This window comes from Mustela nivalis, assembly GCF_964662115.1.
Source record: "Mustela nivalis genome assembly, chromosome: 15".
In the NCBI taxonomy this organism is placed as follows: Eukaryota; Metazoa; Chordata; class Mammalia; order Carnivora; family Mustelidae; genus Mustela; species Mustela nivalis.
This window is the reverse complement of record NC_139034.1, coordinates 67,740,092-67,757,534: the sequence shown is the minus strand read 5'-3', so window position 1 is coordinate 67,757,534 and position 17,443 is coordinate 67,740,092. Positions and strand designations below refer to the sequence as shown.

The window sequence follows — 17,443 nt, the reverse complement described above, 5'->3', positions numbered from 1 at the left end:
ACATATGTTGAAGAATGCAGTCAATGTTCAAGCTCAGGTAACAGGGAAATAGGCTTTGTCCCTAGTCTTCATTTTACTACAGTGGATTCACTGCTGGGTATGAGAATGCCCAGAGGAGAGGCCTGTGGGACTTTGGAAGGGATATCCCAGGTTGCACCTCAAGGGCGTCCATTGTCCTGTTGATGAAGTTCTAGAACCTAGGTGAGGTTCGGTGGGCTGAGGTCCGGAGATGATGACCAAGAAAGAATTTTTGAGACATCTTTGGTGCAAAATGGTGGTTTAATAAAGCACGGGGACAGGACCCGTGGGCAGGAAGAGCTGCTGCCCTGGGTTGTGAGGGTAGGCATCTTATATACCTTGCGGTTGGGGGAAGGTGAGGAGAAGGGAGGTTTCAATGGGAGTTTTCACCTGCTAAAGAGGGCCTACAAGGTGCCAGGATATCTGAGGCCTACTGGAGGCCTTGCCCTTGATCAATGTTGTCTTCAGACCAGCCATTAACATTAAGATAGTTGGGAGACTTTTTGGTGGGATGTCACAATCCTGCTATCAATCGTCTTTGTTAGTGAGATTTAGGACATTTGCAAGCCAAGGGAGACTCCTGTCTAGCAGGATTGTGAGCTCTGCAAGTTAACTATTTGCTTATTGTTCATGGCAGTCAGGGCTGCCTGAGGGATGCTACACATAGGACTGAGGGGGAGCAGATGGGGGGGTACAAGCGCCAGCTTTTGCTTTGTCCTCAGCCAGCCTCGTGCTCCTTAATCACCGTCATACCAGAGGTTTCTCTTTGTCTTCTCAGAATTTAGAATTTTTTCCAAATGATAAGAAGCCAGCTTTGAGTAAATGTACACTATTTGACTGCCCTCTGTATTAGATTTCTATTGATGTCTTCATGAACAACTACCAACCTAGAGATTCAGAACAATATTCATTCAGCATCTCACAGATTTTGTGAATCAGAAGTCCACAGACAAAGCACCCAGTTCCTCCACTCTGGGTCTTACAAGACTGGTATTAAGGTGTCAAGAGGGCTAGTTTCTTTTTTAGGTGTGTAGGGATGAATCTATTGCCAAATTAATTCAGATGTGGTCTCCCCCATTGTATGTCTCCCCCACTCCACCGCGGCCCCGGATGTCAGTGTGTGTCTCACCTTTGCTCCTAGTAGTGCTAACACTGTCATGATGAATCCATTCACTGCTTTAGGGTTGCTTTTGTTGGCCTACAACTTCTCATTCAGCCAGGTCTGGGTATTCCCATTTAGCCCAGTGATTTACCACAGCCCAAGGTGGTGATTGGATCCAATCCAAGCAGGATTAGGAATGCCCAATTTAAAATCTTTCCCACTTTCCCATATATATATGACACTGAGGTGATAGCATGGAACTCCTTTGATCTGGTGAGCATTCTGGTGAGAGGTACCAGCACCAGCCCACGTCTTCTCATCAGTGTCTGGGTCCCATTTATGTGGTCCCAAGGCCCTTCTTTCCCAGTTTTAGATCTGGCCAGGCAGACCTTTGTTTCCTACAGCCCCAGGCTTACCTGCAGCTACTTTGCTGCTCCCTTTTTCTTTTCAATTCTCTTGTATGTTTAGCCATTTACAAATATTGAACTATCTTTGTTTAATAATTAGTGTGGTTTCTTGTCTTCTGACTTGACACCACTTGGTTTACAATGGGAGAGTAGGGCTGTGCTGCTATTGCCTGAGGTCTTGCTTTCTACACACAGGGTCCCAGTTGTGAAGCAGTGACAGGGAGGGCCTGGCCAGCTACCCAAGCTTTGTCTTTCCTCACTCACAACTGCTTGACCATTTGCCTCAGGAAAATAAATTTGTGTTTCAGTGGCTGTTGTGATACCTTTAAAAATAAAGTTTTAACATATTCCACACACAAAAAAAATGTGTTTCATGAATAACATTGTTTTCTTCATTATGGTATCTTTTCCCTGATGGATAGATAAATTGTCAAATGACAATTTTATACTTCAATGAAATGTGATCGTTATCTACATTATTTACTTATTTTAAGTGCTTTAGATGTGCAGTTGCTTGCTAGTACTTTTATGTTTTAAAAATGTTGAGATTTAAAAAATAAAGGAGCCAAATATTTAAAAATAAAAAAACACAGCAAGGTTTTTTTTTTTTCCCCAGTAATATACAAATTTACATGCAAAAGTTGCATTTATTGATAGTGAGTTACTTTGCCAAATCTTTTATTCCACTAAGTAAATGGTTTGCTATTATAGAAAGTAATTTATCTGTTAAAATGCCACTTACTGACATTGACTATTTCTAGAATAATCATACAAGTAGTTTTGGATAAAAGCACTTCCAAGTGCAATTATTAATACTGAACATTTGTTCATTTGGAAAGGCATTTTATTTTAAAGCACTGTATGGAAGGCAAGTGTGGCCTTTCAGCTATGATTAACCATGGTATAAATTACAAGTAATAAAGTTTAATTATGTCATATTTATGCAAAATAAGGTAATTGAACATACATCCAAGATATTCGCATTATGAGAAAGTCAAAGTCATTTAGAGCAATCTGAATTATTTTTTTTATTTCATGAGATGTTAGAAATAAGAATGGAAATTTAAATTGTTTCTTTAGCATGCAAGGCAGATATATAAATAACTGTTATGAGCTTGGATTAAATGCAAGTTTGAATTATTTGACTTAAAAGAAAATAAAAACTATATACATATGCACACACAGACATGAAAATAAAATTTACCTCTTCTATTCAAATTATATCTCCTGTCATACTTTTAATTGCAAGCCTCAAAAAATCTGTCCTACAGAACATGAATAAGGACAACGATAGCTTAACTTCTTACTGGTGGAGAAAAGAAACACATACACATATGCACACAAACACACGCACACACACAAGTACACACCAGAAGTTTGTGTTAGCTTATACATCAGGGAACATAATCAGAGTGTGGCTCAAACTCTTCCTGCTGTTAGACAACAAATCCTATTTATTTTTTGACTTGATTGTCCACTCTGTTTTTGTTGCTCTTCCAAGACTTTGGCTAGATTCTGGAGTTCTCGTGCCAATTAGGGTAGACAGCCAATTGAGGTATTATGGTTTGAAAATATTCCCTTAGAATTTATAATCATACCTATAGACACCTGGATTACAATTCTATTCTTCTGATATAAAAACTGATAATAATTTTTCTCCCTTCCCCACCCCCACAAAAATATGTGCTGATTTATACATTAATTTTGTGGAAGTCCTTAAGACTTAATTTAATCCTTAGAGCAAAGGAGAAATGGTAAGAAAAATATGAATCACAGGTTCTCAGAATGTCTGCATATTTGCTTGCCTTCTCTTTGTTAGCATAAGGTCAAAGAAAAGAAAAAAAAACTATAAAATTTCAAATCTGTATTTACTGATTGAATTTATCTTTTTCTTTTTTCAATTTAAAAGATGAAATGTTTGATTCAAACATTTGCTTATTTAGCAATCTGTGGGTAGACAAAGAGTGTACCTAAGAATCTATCTTGGATTTTTTTTTTTTTTAAGGATTTTATTTATTTATTTGTCAGAGGGAGACAGAGAGTACAAGCAGTGGGAGAAGCAAGTAGAGGGAAGAGCAGGCTCCCTGCTGAGCAAGGAGCCTGAGGCAGGATTTGATCCCAGGAACCCAAGGTAGATGCTTAGCTGACTGAGCCATCCAGGCATCCCTCTATCTTGGAATTTTGATGAATTCTCTCTCCCTGGTATACTATGAAAAGTGTATGTGCATAAAGGCCTTTATTCCTGGAAAAAAAAAAATAGTAAGAAGGACCTTGCTTTCAAAAATGTACTTTGGTAAAAGATCCCAGCAGAGTCTCCACCATATTCATAGCAATATTTTATTTTAGATTTTATTTATTTGAGAGAGAGAGGGAGAGAGTGCCCAAGCAGGGGGAGGAGCAGAAGGAAAGGGACCAGCTGAGTCAGTGCTGAGAATGGAGCGTGATGTGGGGCTCAATCTCAGGCTCTGAGATCATGACCAGAGCCATAATTGAGAGTCAGTCACTTAACTGACTGAGCCACCCAGGTGTCCCTGTTTTGAACAATACTGACACTCTGAAATCATCGTCCCCCTGCTACAACCCCGTAGGAAATCTATATTCAGTCTTCAACTCACAGTTTGGAATCCATTATTTTATCTCTGATTCATTTCTCATTTCCTGAACCCAGTATCTGCTCCTTTAGATTCACACTCAACAATACCGTTCCTCAACTTGATTTTTTTTTCTTTGAATGTCTCTCAGCTCCTATTTTATCAGTCCAAATCAAATACCGCAACACTCCTCAATTTCAGCTCTGAGTCTGGATCTTGGGCCTCTGATCTGTTGGGGAAATATAATTAAAGACAAAATCTTTTCCCACCCCAGAAAACCTTTCCACCAAGTAGGAAGAGAAAGAAAGTGGTTTTCTTGTTGGATAAGCATTCAACCAGAATGTGATGTGCATCATAGACAATGCACTAAGAGATTGCAAAGACTGAAAGAAATCACACCCTTTTCTATAGCCAAGCAGATACAATTCTACATACATGTTATACTCAATATAAATAAGAGCCAGTCCAGAAGTCAGCAGACTTGGCAGCACCACTGGGGACACTGAGTGCATTTGTACTCTACCTGGTAAGAAGGGTCAATCTCTGTTAGCTAAGTGGCTTTCACCAGGGTAAGAACAGACTTTATGACAGGAGGTAGGTAGACCTGCAATTGGAGGAAAGTGCCCACTCAAATTTGGCATCTTCCTTCCCACCTACTTTGATTTCAAAGAGATCATCCCAGGTCCTACAGAAAACATTCCTGGGTCTTAAAATTGAGGAAAGGCTGATATTGCTTTTAAGGATTTACACACATTTCACAGAGCAAAACAAAACAAAAAACACACCTTACACTTTCAAATGTCTAAAGCAAATAAGAAAAGGGAAGTGAGGAAAGGGTGAGGGGTCTCTTCCTTTATTTCCAACCGGAAGATTTTATTTTTCCTATTTGTATTTACTGTTACAGTATCAGTATCATGGCCATGAGTGTCTTGTGGATATCTTACAAGAGCAAAGGCTGAATGATAGGACCCTCCAAGATTTTCTGGTTTGTGAGTATTCAGAATAAGGACTCTATTTTCAATAAGTAACTAATAACTCTAATGGGAACATGGTCAGAGGGATGGAAATGCTCTTCTACATCCTACAGAATATCGTTTGAAGCTCCATTGTGACCATCTCTCTTGGAGGATGGAAATTAGGAAAGTATAGCTTAGGAAGTTTCCCTAAATAAAATTTAATAATTCTCCCATCTTGCAAAAGAGAGGTGACAACTACATTATCTTACTGTAGGAATAAGATGAGTAGGGTGTTTTATTTTAAAATGAGTTGTTAATACGTAATTTTATATTGATTGGAGTGATCTGTCCAGAGAAACAGCAATTTATGTATTATTAAATTTTAAACCCCTAAGTGATATTTCTTGATCCAGGAATACCTTTCAACTACCTATTTCAACTACCCATTACCCAACTAGAGAGGGCTAATGGGACCAGTGAAAAAAAGAGTCTCCTAATTAAGGGCTATTTTAAAACAGGCTTGATATTAAGGGAAAAAGTGTGGGGGTTGATAAAGAAAGGGGAAAAATACTATAATGTTTTTAGGGCTTGTTCATTTATAAAAAGCACATAAATGGAGATCTGGCAATGGCCAAGAGAAAAACTTTGTTGTTGCAATCTCCTGCTGTCCATAAGTCTCCTTTCTTCACACAATGGGGCATTTTTCTTGTGTCTATTTTATTCTAAGTTCATGTCCACTTTAGGGCCTATACACATTATGTTCCTAGCAAGAAATATTCCCACTCGCCTCATTTAGGCCTTTCCTTAAAGGTTGGTTCCTTACCAAGCCATTGCTGCTAACTATCATAACCTTTCCAGGGAATCTGGGCGGCTCAGTCAGTTGAGCGTCTGACTCTTGATTTCAGCTCAGGTCATGATCTCAAGGTAGTAAGTTCAAGCCCAGTGCTGGGCTCCCTGCTCAACAGTTAATCTGCTTGATAATCTTTCCCTCTGCTGCTCCCCACCCTTCTCTAAAATAAATAAATAAATCTTTAAAAATAAACAAAGTAGCCTTGCCACCATCCCGTAACATTTCCTCCATTTTTTCTCTTCAGCACTCATTATGTCCTCAATTAGTTCATTTTTAGATTTGTTTTGTCTTCTCAATTAAAATACAATGCCTGAAAGCGTAAACTTTGTATAACCTGTTCATACTGGATCTAGGAAATATTGTCCAGAACAGAGCCTGGGAAATAAAAATAAATGCTCAAAACAATATAAGATGGTATACAATATGAATCCTGAGAATGGAGAGGTAGAATTTGGAAGAGGGGCAAAATTGGTGAACTGAGTATTTTAATTGTTCCACATGTAAAAACTGGCCCTTTAAAAGCATCTTTTAATATCTTTTGTATTAGAGTGTTTAATATAATTGAATTATGTAGGTGAGATAAGAATAGAAATGAAGCTATTCCACAACATCCATCTGCTGCTTGTTGCATCTGAAGGCAGCATGAAAAAGTTTGTGACGTCTTTGGCTCCGCCTTCTTTAACCCATTCATGCTATCAATACTCCAGCATACATGGTCATGTAATGGGAGTCATCAGTTGGTAGACCTGAATGATCTGGGTTAGTTTTCAGTTTCCAAGTCACCTGTTAATGGCTTGATGTTCTTCTATTTTTGTTGTAAATATTTAGAACTATGTAATCTTTCCCTCAGTATTTATCAGTACTAGTCTAGTGTCAGACAAGTAATAACAAACAAGTGTCTAGTGTCAGACAAGTAATGAGTATTCACTAGGCATTTGCCACCAGATTGAAAGAATAAACTAATGAAAAAAAAAAAATTGCCATGAAAAATTAAATTTAGAGTGTGTAAAAGTCCACAACAAAGACTGACATGATGCGGAAGTGCATTAGATTCTGGATTGTGAAATGATTAATGGATTAGACTATGGAATGTGGAAATCTGAATTGGCTTAATGCACCTGAGAATGTTTGTCTACATTTCTAGCTTTTACTTACATGGCAACATATTGTATTGGGTCAATCTGTGAATCAGTCAACAAGCATTCAATAAGCATCTTCTGAGACAAGTTTCTTCTCTGGACTGGGTATGCAATGATACTCAAGGGGGACAGTATGGTATAAAGCCCCAATATGAATATAAGCATTTTTGTCCAAGCTCCACTGATGGTGGTCTTTCTAGATAACTGTTCTTTGATAACACACACATAAGCCTGCACAACTTACACTATAGTAGACCAACCAAATGTGCTTTAATCCAAACCATTTTTCCTCTATTTTTAATTAATTCAGAAACTTTAGTAAAAACAGAACACTGAAGCTGTCTTGTATTTTCTGAATTACACTTATCAATCAAACCTTTAATCACATATTCTCAAATTTTGATGAAAAGAAATTATAGCAAAGAATAAAGTGAAGAAAAATAATAAAGCAGATGAAAATATGCCTAAAAATTGTAATCATTTTTTCTGTGATTAGGTGTTTCAATTCCTAATAATGTTTCCTAGTAAAGATTTTAGAAGAAAAAGAATGTATTTTAATAATATAAAACATTCTTAACCATAAGTGACTCTTAATCTCACAAAACAAACTGAGGGTTGCTGGGGGGAGGGGGTTTGGAAGAGGGGGGCGGGTTATGGACATTGGGGAAGGTATGTGCTATGGTGAGTGCTGTGAAGTGTGTAAACCAAGTGATTCACAGACTTGTACCCCTGGGGATAAAAATACATTATATGTTTATAAAAAATTTTAAAAAAAGTAAAAAAAAATTTTTTTTGATATAATTCAGGATCGGGAACTTTATTTCTTGAGAACACATTTTTAGGTTAAAACAACTATCAAAACCACCTCAGCAACAATATGATGGTCTTTGTCAATCCTCTAGCAGAGTATATCACTGCTCTAGTGAGCACGATCTTGTGGGATAACTGATTAAAAAATCTAATTAATTAAGAAACCTGCAGGAGGGTCACCTGGGTGGCTCAGTGGGTTAAAGCCTCTGCGTTCAGCTCAGGTCATGATCTCAGGGTCCTGGGATGGATCCCTGCATGGGGCTCTCTGCTCAGCAGGGAACCTGCTTCCACCTCTCTCTCTCTGCCTACTTGTGATCTCTGCCTGTCAAATACATAAATAAAATCTTAAAAAAAAAAAAAAAGAAAGATGCAGGAGTTACTTCTTTACTATTTTTCATGTTTTCTGTCACTCCTTAAATATATTTTATAAACTGAGAGAGTTAGTTGAGATCAAAACATGGAATTCTCCTTTGGTGCTGATAACATGATGACATTAATGTATTAAACTGACCCTAGCCAGGACAAATTCTAGCCTCAGCAATGAGAGGATAAATACACATCTGAATGATACAAACCAGTGGCTGCAGGAAAAACAGCAACGTGTTTGATATATTCTGTCATGTGTCACAAAGTTGAATATCTAGTAAAGCACAGATATAGAAAATGCCAAATTCACTCTTTCCTCTTCTTTTGCTGATCCCTTAAAAATACTTAAAACACTAAATTTCAGCACGAGACTGTGATATTTACAATTTTCTTGCAGTCATTATGATTTTCAGCAAAATCATCAGTAATAGCTGATATATGTTCAATACTTAGTGTTTACTACTCATTGTGCATTGTATACATTTATCTCAAACATATACATTATCTCAATTAGTCATGGAAACAGGCCTGTAGCAATACTTATCATCCTGTTTTTCACACTAAGAAACTTAGAATCAAAGGAAATTCCAGGTCACCTGTTTGATCAGTGGTTTACTTACTCTAAGATACTCAGCTCTAAACATTCTATGTCAGTTGGTCTAGGTATCCAAAATTTCAGCTTTGTCTTTCTTGTTGTATCAACAACTTCAAACAATTAAAAAGTAACATACGTGCCATCAATAATAACCTGATTACATCACTGTATTGTGCATTGGGAAAATAGAGATTAATCAGACTTAATTACAATCCATAATTAAATCTCTGACCAGGGAAACACACTTGCAAGCAAGTTATTACATTCTACTGCTTTAAGTGATCAAAGAGCATAGTCAAAGTGCTATGAAAGCAACAAACGAGCAGTGCTCAACCTACTCTGGCGCAGCAGGTTTTGATGGACAGCCTGGGCGGGAGAAACACCATGCCTACAAATATATGAACCTACATGGGTGTGGAGAACTGGACGCTGATGTTGCCTTGCTGGATCCATCTTGGAGATGATATGCTACAAGTGTTGGCTAGTAGCAACTCACAGCTGTCTTTTCACCAGTGAGTTGGCCCTTGTGCCTTACCAAATAACCCCCCACCCACCAGAAGCTGCAGGCACAGCTACTGCTGGGAGAGGCAGACCTCCTCAACCCGTGGCTGAATGACATATAGGCTACACATTTCTTTCCCTTTGCATATAAGGAGCAGGAAGTCTGTGGTACAAATTGTGCTCCAAAACTTTCAGGTAATTCAGTTTAATTTATCCCCAGCTAAGAACACGTTCTTGCTTAGTGTGCCACCACTCTTGATCTCTTCTGTTTCATTCACTCCCTACCTTCTGAGAGTGTTCCTCTGAATAATTTGAGAGTTTCTCCCTCAGACTCTGCTTCTAGGGAACCCAGTCAAAGATATAGGGCTTCACAGCCAGGCAGTGCATAGAAATTAAACTTCAGGTGTAGTCAGGGTAGTAGGAGTAGGGGAGGAAGTCAAATGAAAGAAGTAGACAAGTAACAATGTCAAACCTAATGTTTTCATGTAACTTGTGTGTGTGTGTGTGTGTGTGTGTGTGGGAGGGTGATCATAAAGTTCTTGAGGCAAATCTTATCTTCTTCAGCTGTGTATCTTTTCCTGCCATATCCCTTCAGTCTTAAATTGGTCCCACATGGGTCCCACGTCTCATACCTAGAGTAATATACGTCACATAGTACATACTATAAGTCTTTTAAAATAAATGAACAAAGATGTGGGCTTCTGAATGTAATAATGATCTCATCAAATTTTGTTTATCTACCACAGTATTTGACAAAATATTTTATGTAAACATTTCTTACCAGTTTTCTCTGATATGTTTGTATATAGTCAAGGACAACTGTCATAACAGACAATTATGTGTTTTGGACATGGCATTACTTTAATGGAACATGGCAAATGTAATGGTGCAATTGTCACAAAATCTAACGCAAACTGATTTACTCAAAAAAGGCAATTACCATATTATTTAAATGAAAAGCCAAAAATTGTCATCAGTTCTGTCTTTTTTTTTTTTCTTCATCAAGTTCTGTCTTAATCTGGGTATCAGACACTGTCATCAGAAAGAGTATTTTTTCTTTATCTCATTCTTTTGCTTTTCTCTAGCATCAAGTGACGGCAGAATTTCTGCCCTCAGACCCAATCCTATATCCTCCTAAGTATCGGGCTAGCAGAATAAAAGCATTTCTATTTTAGTATATTATCGTACAGTTATCATGTTTACTTTGCTTACAAAGTAGGGAATATATCTATTTCTTAAATAGCCAGTGTGGCCAGGAGATGGTTGTATACAGATTTACTAATACTATGTCATCTGGTATCCACTATTAAAAACGCTGTGCATAGGAGGATTTGGTTCTTGGCTTGTTTAAATGTGGATCACACGTCCAAAGCCTGGTGCTACAAGAAGACCCTTTTTTTCACATAGCTTACGAGAGTGGGCATATAGGAGACATTTCCAAAAAAGGAATTAAGGATGATAGGTAGGCCCAAAACCAAAATATTCTGTTACAGAAATGATATTTATGAAGAATAATTTAATACTTAGTCAATGCATAAAAAGTGAACCTAGAAATTACACTAAATTACAGAAAAGAATAAAATTAATAGTTAAGAATAAAAATTATGCTTTAAAATTTTATAAATGCAAATGAAGATTTTAAAAATGTTTAATGGAACATTCCCTTATGAAACTCAAATGATTAGAGTGGCATATAAAATCTTTATCTTTGAAATTATGTAAAGTTATAAAGTATCTACTTTGGATAAGTCAATTTTGAATAAATTGATGGGATAATCGATATAATCACTAACATGGTAATATATTCTTTAGTATTAACCTTTTTATTAATAAAACATGGATAAAAGAAAAATATACAAAATAAAATATAGCACAATAAATTTTAATGAGGTGACAATATTAGTAGTCATTAATGTTCATTGCTAGATCCACTAGTTTGTTGGAAGTTGACAACTTGTAATATTCTGATCCTATCACATGCTTTTACTTAGGTATGGAATAATTTTATAAATAGTCACTTATTCTTATCTATTCTTTGATTATGCAGTGATAAGTGTCAGAAAAAAGACTATAAATATTTCATTTGTGTATTTTGATCTCTATATTTGAAGATATTAAAAAGGGTGCCTATAATCCTATAGAGGTTTTAAAATATTTTAATATCATTATAAACTGATAGATTTGAACACATTTGATACATTTTAATGCATTGCAAATTTTATTCTTAATGGGCTCAAATGGTATTCTTTGACAGCAGAAACCTTTTCAAGCTGGCTTTCCAGCCTTTGACATTATCTCAGTAAACATTAATAGCTTTTTGATATCTGATTTAACAGGAAACTCAGGTTAATCTTACACATTTATTTTCACCCCAGAGCTGGAATTAGTCATTTCTCCTAAAAAGCACTACTTTTTTTAAAGTACAAGATGTTGTGTTATAACCAGAATTAGATCACTGGGAATGCTCATTTGCTACTAGGTTGGTCAATATTTCTAGGCTGTTTCAGTGTTTACATATAGGAAAAATATATAAAACACACACACACACACACACACAGGACATTTGTGTGTTCATATAGCTTCAACTGAAATAATGAACTACTGGGTTTTTACTGAAACACTTCTATATTAAATCTGTATCTCCTTTTCTCCACACTGTGACTCCTGCCTTTCAAGGATACAGGGGTTGCAGAGTTAGAATTCCCCATAAAATACACACACTAAAGCAAATTGAAGAATAACAATATCACTACTCTAATTTTGTTTCAGAAAGATGCTCTAGGGAAACAGAACAAATAAGACAATAGGATAGATTGATAGATAATTGGTAGATGTATAGACAGATATATACGTATATTAAGATGTATATTAGGATGGAGATTATACACACACACACACACAGAGGAAGAGAAAGAATAATTTTTAGGAATTAACCTCAAGCAATTTAGGATGCTGGCCAGTCTGAATATACAAAGAGCTCCTGTATACTCCACATCCAATTTCCTATATATTGGCAGCTTATATTGTTATCGCATATTTGTTACAATTAATGAATGAATATTGATATTATTGTTAGAAAAAAAATAGTCAGGTGCATGCACTTTTTCAACCTTTAGTCAGCTGCAGAGAAACGGGTCTTGAGCCAGGAACACTTCCTTGCCAAGAGATAAAGAGCCCACACAGTCTGTGTTGTGGTTATCATGTTGTGTGAGAATATCTCTTTTGTTTCAGGCACAAGGTATATTGCTTCATTCTACTAAAAGAAAAATATCAGTGGCCCTCAAACAAGCCCCTAGTTTCAATATTTTAGATGTCCCAGAGAGGCATGAAGATCCTTCTATGGCAACAAGAGAGGGGTGCACAGAGACCCATTGCCCTATATCAGGCACGAAAGAGACCCACTTGTCCTGAGGGACCTATGCCCCCTATTGAATTTGATCTTGTTCTGCCTCTTCTCTATATAAATAAAGCATTATCCTAGCCAGTGCTTGATTATATTGTTTTCCTTGATGATTCTGATACCAATATGCAATGTGTAGCACTGTTAGACTTTTATTCCTGGTGATTGGCACAGAGATAATTTTTTATATTTTCCACATAGTCGGATTCCTCCCTTGGAATCAATAACTGGTGCATGGCATTATTCTTGACAATTATTAGCTAAAGCCCACACTTTATTCAGAGTTTCTTAATTATTTTATAATGTCATTTTGCTATGCCAAGATTCCAGAATGTACCAAATTACATTTAAGCCCATGTCTCCTTAGACCCCTCTTAGTTGTGACAGTCTCTAAGACTTTCTCTGTTTTCAGTGACTTTGACAATTCGTGAGTACTGGGTAGGTATTTTGTAGATTGTAGCTGAAATGAAGTCAGTCCTATGCTTTTCCTCGTGATTAAACTGGGTTTATGGGTCACTGGGAAGAAGACCACAGAAGTAAAATGTCTTTCTCATTATATCATATCAAAAGCATACACAATCAACATGACTTATGGTTGGGGATGTTAACCTCAATCTCACCTGACTGAATTCATTAGTTTTTTCCCTTTCTGGGGTTCTTCTTCTTTTTTTCTCTCTTTCCATACAGTATGGAAAGAAGTCACCATATACAGCCAATCCTTAATGAGAGAAAAGTTAAGAGCCACTTTACTCATATTATTTACTTATTTATCAATTATTTGCTCACATCAGTATAGGTTCATAGATACTGACTTTGTACTTTGGGTTATAATGCAATGCCACACTAATTTGTTGTTCAAATTGTCCAGCTTTGGTCAAATGAAACTCTTTCTTGATTTCTTATTTCCTTTGATATACATATACATACTTTATATTGTAAATGTTTCCTTAATTTATGTCACTAAAAGATACTCCAAGCTTATATTGTATATTCCTTGCTCCAGTCCTGGAATCAGCCATTTTTCTAAAAGCCCTAGTTTATTTCACCAGAGAATGATATAAGAAACAAAATTCTGCAGACTATAGGTGTTTGATGTTGTTGGGGTGTCATTTCCTTTAGGCCTTCTACATAAGGAAATATACATGTGTATACTAACCTGTGAAAATACACATAACCAAAAATATTTTGTATGTATCAATCTGCATGTATATTAGCCCGAGTTTATACTGATGTCTTCAACATTAATTTCCAATTGATCATTGAAGCTTATTTGTAATCTCTCACTCTGATCAAGAAACATGGCTGTAATTAGTACAACTTGTCTATTTTTTCATATTTTAGTTATAAGAATGTGCATTATTCAAATATCTTTTTTATTACAGATATGTGGAGACACCACTTACCCTATCTGGTTTAACCTTATGGATTGTAGCTTCTGTGGCACCTTCTTTTTTTTTTTTTTTTTTTGGATAGTGGATGTTTAATTAATATTTATTAGATTGTCATTCTTAAGTCAGATAGCAGCTCATTTTATTAATATATATGGCCAAAATAATTTTTTAAATATGATTAAAATAAAGGTAAACTATCAGGTAATGTGTGTAAATTTTCTACAAATGGACTTAATTTATATAATGCTAATAGGATCATGTTGTATGCCTTAAAAAGATAAGTAATGGTTTTTTTTTTTTTTTTTTTTTTTTTTTTTTTAAGATTTTATTTATTTATTTGACAGAGAGAAATCACAAGTAGTCGGAGAGGCAGGCAGAGAGAGAGAGAGGGAAGCAGGCTCCCTGCTGAGCAGAGAGCCCGATGCGGGACTCGATCCCAGGACCCTGAGATCATGACCTGAGCCGAAGGCAGCGGCTTAACCCACTGAGCCACCCAGGCGTCCCAAGTAATGGTTTTTGATAGTCATAACTTGCTAAAGCTTAAAAGTAGTATTGAAACATGATTGTAACATCTCATGAACTATGCAAATATATCTATTTATTATATAACTATGCAAATATATCTATATATTCAATATCACTTCACTTTCTTATGTATTAAGAAAATTTCACATTACTTGATTTAGTAAAATTGTACAACAAAAATTATATTTTCTTGTAACTCTTCCAAACTTCACTGCTGATTATTTGCTTATATTACAGTTGACATAAATGTTTTATCATTGCCTTTCAGGTGAATTGAGTCTGTAGGTAGCCTGAATCTGTCAAAATGATTTTGATAAAAAGTAGGTTTCAGAAAGTTATTTTTTCCTTTCTAATTCTTTTCTCCAGATGCTTCTAAAATAATAAATATGCTCCCTGGAGATAATTAACCACAGCGGGATTTTAAGACATAATTATTTGAAGATCTATAACATTTTCAGATTGATCTTTTAAAGTGATGTTACTTGTATTGTTTCAAGATACATCTTATCTCAAGACTTATACTGCCTTATAAATAAATGTATGACTATTTGTGTGAGGAATATGAAGTCATCTGTGGATTTTATTGTGATTATATATATATGTATGTCTACATATATATATATAAATCTACAGGATCTATTATACAAAGAACATGCTCTAAATTTAGATGGTTTAAAAGAATGAATTTGAGGAAATGGTTAGCGACTGTAAATAGATATTTTATTTAGTCTGAAATGTCCAAATAATTTTTTATTACCATCAATAAACTTAAGCATATTTGCAGTTGTTTACATGGTTTTTTATGCTTATGATTTTTAAAGGATATGTTCTGATTAGACTACATCTTTATTTGCAGAATATTAACAGCTAATGAATGCAGAAGCAAAATCAAATTAACAAAGTCAACATTTTGGAAAAAACTAATGAAATAAGTGATTTAGGAAAAGAACATGAATAAGTGCTAAAAAGTGTAGGTCAAATATTAGTGAGGCAAGCTCTCTTCACAGCGTGATAAGGTTAATTCACCGATTGTTTGCTGGTCATAGGAAAAAAGTAATTTTGTCATCCAGGAATCGGGTGTTTAGTAACTGAAGTCACCAACAAGATTAACTTCCTGAGTCTTGGGAAAACCAAATGTTTTATAACTCCTGATTGGCGTAACATAAAGTACACAGCATATGATTTTATTTTATTTTTTTTTTGCAAAAAACAAATGGAAAAATAGTATGTAAGTTTTAACTTAGAGTTAACAATGAATATTATTTCTCCTTTTCAGATTTCCATAGAGGACGCTTCTGATGTCACTACTCTTCTCATTGAAAGTATCACTAGGAAACCCAACTGTTTTCCTTAGGCATCCTCCATTTTCACTTCCCCAAGGTATGAGAGACATACAACTTAAGCAGTAAGTATATACCATCTTTACAATGATATTTCCCCTAGAGTCTTTTTCCTTTAAACCGTTTTACAGTAAGTGTTCTGGCCCTGCCCCACCCACCAGGGAGATTTTTCTCGAAATACTTGGGTGAGACCCACCATTATTTTACTAATTCTACAACCAAGCATGTAGTTTAATTTTGAAGTGCAAAATAATAGCCCAAGCTTCTTTTTGTAATTCTGTTCTTGCTAATGGGCCCTTGATAGAGCTTATATGTTGATATTGCTTTGGCTTTGTATGTGTCCTTTGTCAACGCAGACCCTAGAGGTGGGAAAACACTGGTTTGCAGCCCTATGTTTATGGATTTGCATCCTCCAATATAAATTATAGTTACATTTGCTTCCCTTAACCCTATGTTTAGCATGAAGTGGGGATTTAATAAATAGGTTTTGTTGCGACAAATGGATTCTAGTTTTTCATCATAAAGAACCTTGTAACTGTATCTATTTAATCATTAATCTCTCAGTTACATTATACAGGGATAAAACATAGTTATTACAGTGAAGCCTTTGGGAATAGTCTTCTCTGGTTAATTTCTGGTCCTCTATCATATTAGATATAAATTTACTTTGTTTACTTACTTTGCAGAGATTTGTTATGAGTAAACAAAATAAGACATGTAAAATTTCTCATATTATATCAGCTACAGAATAATTATATCAGATATAGTTTGAGAAATTTCTATAAACCAATCCTCTACTCAATAATTCACTTAGGTCATTTCTCTAAATTTCAACTGTTTGATAGAGGTCCTATTATTATTGTCACTTTACATTATACAGGTGATAAATTAAATACAAAGAAATATTCAGTAATTTTTAAAATCCTACATCTAGTAAGTCACTTGCACAGCCCCTTAATCATTACCCTATACAGTTTAATAAATATTCCCTCTTTTTCTTTTTGCTTAGGTTCAAGTTCTGTGCTACATGCTGATGATACAAAAATCAGTAAGAAAAAATTGCTGATATTCTAGTAGAGAAAAAGAATATACCGAAAAGACTCAAATTTTATATCAGTTCTGCATCCGTTTTTGGTCCTTAAATTGGATATTGGCAGAAAACACACTATTCCCTGAAGGCAGATTATATCTCAAATTTATTCATATGCAATTCTAGGTAATTATATCACATTCCAATTTCAAGTAAAATTACTAACATGAAGTATCATGTTTATTTTGCCATCAAAATAGATGCCTATCTTTATCACAAGGAAGCAAGATTTTACTTGGTTTGAAATATGTCCACATAGACACAGCAAAATGGATCAAACCTGAGAAGACAAGAAAGGGGAATAGATGTTGAGAGAATTTTTAAATTCAGGCTCATACTGCTTCATAACACTATAAAATTGC

General features: G+C 35.5%; 1 long non-coding RNA gene across 1 annotated transcript; it reads left to right on the top strand.

Moving 5' to 3' along the window:
* Positions 1-250: 250 nt before the first annotated feature.
* LOC309848941 lies at positions 251-17,399 on the top strand. Its single transcript, XR_014303364.1, has 4 exons — positions 251-339; positions 5,023-5,107; positions 15,928-16,056; positions 17,001-17,399. It is a non-coding gene; the product is annotated as an uncharacterized lncRNA (long non-coding RNA).
* Positions 17,400-17,443: the final 44 nt, after the last annotated feature.